This window comes from Nicotiana tomentosiformis, chromosome 10, assembly GCF_000390325.3.
Source record: "Nicotiana tomentosiformis chromosome 10, ASM39032v3, whole genome shotgun sequence".
Lineage (NCBI taxonomy): Eukaryota > Viridiplantae > Streptophyta > Magnoliopsida > Solanales > Solanaceae > Nicotiana > Nicotiana tomentosiformis.
Genome location: NC_090821.1, coordinates 38,259,435 through 38,263,245, shown reverse-complemented (window position 1 = coordinate 38,263,245; position 3,811 = coordinate 38,259,435).

Below are 3,811 nucleotides of genomic sequence, written 5' to 3'. Positions count from 1 at the left end.
TCTGCACACCCCCAGCGAGCGTAGTCGACTATATATATATGGATCAGGTTGTACGCCGCAACGGGCTTTATGGTCATATATGAATCGAGCTACACGCCGCAGCGGGTATTGTATAACGCTGAGTGATTGAGTGTGCTGAGCATGGTGAGAGAAAATGCGAGACAATGAGATTGAGTACTCTGAGAGTATGAGTACATGAGCTCATCATCGAGATGCATTGCATTTGACATGCGTACTTGAGATACATGTATATAGGTGCATTTCCTTCTGCTACCCAGTTTTGGGGACATTTATAATTTTACATGTATCTTGACATGTAGGCATAGAGAAGTACTTTCCTCACGCTATCTGAAAATGAAACATCTTACTATTTGTTGAAAGGAGTTTTGGGGAAAAACCACATTTTTCAAACTTACTCGTAATTTTGGCTTTTTCGGTAAAAGATTTGGGTATTCACTGAGATACTTGAAATGAAATGCCTATTTTTCTGGTACTGTGAATGAACTGAGCCTTTTATTTCTGAGATACTCTTTTGTTATTGTACTATGCTCTTATGAACTGTAGTGAAATATTGGTGTTGTACCCGACCTTTTTGTTAGCTCGTCACTACTTTCAACCTAAGGTTAGGTTTGTTACTTATTGAGTACATAGGGTCAGTTGTACTCATACTATACTTCTGCACCTTGCGTGTAGATATTGACTGTTGATGTTGCTGTGTTCGATGTGAGCTGGATTTGAAGATGTACCTGCGTTCCGGTCGTAGCTTCCTCTTGTTCGTTGTAGCCTTAGATCTATAAAAATTCTGTTTGTGCACTTTTCAAACAAACGATGTATTTATTTCATTTCAGCTTTGTAAATTCTATTCTTAGAAGCTCGTGATTTGTACTACCAGTTCTTTGGAAATGTATCATATTCAGATAATTTCTTTACTTAATTGCTTTATTGATTGTTATTGGAATTGGTTAGTGGTTAACTGGATTACCTAGCGGGTTGGGTTAGCTGCCATCACGATTAGTTGGATTTTGGGTCGTGACAAGGTGGTATCGGAGCTCTAGGTTCATAGGTTCTACAAGTTATGAGCAAGTGTCTAGTAGGGTCTTGCGGATCAGTATGATGACGTCCATACTTATATTCGAGAGGCTACAGGATATTTAGGATATACTTCCCATCTTTCTTTCTTTATCGTGCGACATTGATTCAGCATGAAGCGTAACTCTTTGAATTTCTTCCATGCATTCGTATGCGCATGTAAGCGCTCGGTATCAGCTGTGCACCGGCAGCTTGTGATTCCATGGATGAGGTGCGAGATGTGATTTTTGTATGCTGATGAAGGGCCAGTCTGGAGGACTTGAGGCCGGGTTTTGACTGTAGCTTACGCACGAAGATTTTAATTGTGTGAGCACGTGCTTTTGGGACTTATATGTCCGGTGGTGTCCCTATTAGTGAAATTTGTGATTGGATGACTATGTGGTGAGTATGATGTGACTGCGAGATGTGTTCAAATTGTTCGAATGTGACGAGAAGGGTCTACTTGAGTTGTAGCAAGGACTATGGGGTGTTTGAGTTCTTTCTTGATGTGACGCATAGTCTCGAGTTATGGGTACATTGGAAGATCTTTCATGTTGTTCAATTGTGGAACAGATTAGATTCTCATGTCTTGTTGGTGAGTTCATAATCAGGAAGATAAATGATTGCGTAGTAGTTGTAACTATGGAAGGGTATAGAAAGATGTCAGTTTGAGGCGAAGTAGGTAGGTTATAACTTGCAAAGTAATCTATGGATCTGTGATTTTATGATGTTGTGTGGAGGCTTTCTTTTCTACCAATGGGTTATATTTGTGCGATTTGAGGTATTATATGGTTTGTGTACCATGAGCTTATGAAAGATTTAGTTGAATCCTATTGCGGTATTATGCCAGGTTGGGGTGGCTATTGTAAGTTATTAGATGCTTTATTCCTTGGCTTTGAGCCAAGTGGGGGAGTCTGCTATTGATAAGTTGATTGCACGGATATGTGTTGTATTGGTTTCGGTTTAAGTATATTTGTGAATAAGTTATAATTTGCAGAGGTTGAGATCGAATATGACTCGAGTAAAAGAGTTTCTGGATACGGGTTGTATAATGCTTTATAGGTATATGGGAAACATTGAATGATTTTGTTGTTATCTGTAAAGGATGTAGTATGCATGAAATTGGAATTTGCTCGGTTGCTTAGGAATGTGCGTTACTCCCTGGGGGGGGTGTGCTAATGGAGCACAGGTCGTTCGGTCCGTTTGGTCGGTTTAATTGAGATTTGAGTAGAGTAGATGACTCTCGAGAATGGTTCTAATGGATTCAAGATTTATATATAGCGATTTGGAATTTTCAAGATTTGTATATGGCTAGAAACTGAGAGCTACATTGGATGGCGTCGAGACTTATGGCATTTTATACCATTGTGGATTATGCATTTCAGCATCAAGAAGGTGAAGGAAATAATTTTAGGTTCGCATAAGGTCTCCTTAGAGTGGGTGTCGCGGTTGTGGTGTTTTAGGTTGCTTAAGAGGGAAGTTAGCGGCTTATGGGCCTTAGGGCGTTGTGGTTTTATACTAGGGTCTCTTGTGTGGTGAATTTTGGTTAAGGATCGTGGTATTCCAACAAGGAGAAGTATCAATTTGAAGGCAATTTGGAAGGGACTTAGAGAAATAGGACAACGTGGTAGTAGGTTGGATCAGCACAGTAATGGATATAATCGGTTCTTTAGGTACCTATGATGTGGCTGGTCTCCACAGGTGTTTCGTTGCAATGCTCTTAGGTTTTGGCGACCTGCATGGATGGGTTAAGTTAGAGAGATTTAGTTCTGATAGCTTGGTTATGTGCAAATGGGTTTCAAAGAGTTCTCAATGGTTTTTACCACGGTTCGAGGAGTATATTTCCTACCGGCATGAGGGATATGTTGTGTATTGGGATTTTCTCCGGGATGAGATCAAATGGAAGGTTTCTGACTGATCGGGTATGTATTCTGCTTGGGACTCGGAGTTAATTATGATATTCTTGTACTCTTCACAGGATGGCATGGTAGATGCGGTGTTGTGTGGGATTGAGATTTGCATATGCCAGGTCATAGGTCAGTTTGGAAGGGAAGGGCATAAATTCATAGGCAGCATGGACGGTTTCAGATAACTAGGTAACTGACATTACTAATTGGTGTGGCTTGATGAGAGTATACACTTCAGAAAGGGCAATGTGTTTTGATTTATGTATACTTCATTGGTATTGCGACACTCTCCTGGATGATCGACTGTTGATATTTAAATTTTGCTTTGTGGCACAGAAGAATTATAGAAGTATTCCTTGTGGGATGATCATGTATGGGAGATATGTTAGACATTCGGGCAGTGGAGTTGGGATCAAATGTGGTGATTCATGTGTTCTATAGATTTGGAGATTGGGAGTTTTCAGGAGCAGATTGTTTCATGGTTGTGGACTATGAAGTTGTGGCCGAAGCTAGCCAGATGATAGTATGTGTTATGATTCAGTCATTGTGGACTTTCGGAGGTTATTTATCTATTTGTAGGTGACTAGAGCTGATTTGGGGGTCCATTGGTAGGCCAATTAGGATGTGTATTCTACACCGAGCCGGATTGGTTGGCTCCATACTGCTATTGTTGAGGGGTGTGCCCTTCGGTTGTTGTTGAGCTTATTCATGTTTTGAGATGATCTGTGAGTTACTCTTCTATGCTACGAGGAGTTGTGATTCGTTAGTTATATGCACATATGGTGCGGTTCTATTGGGGCTTATAGCGGAATTTGAGCGAGAAGAGTATTGGGTAT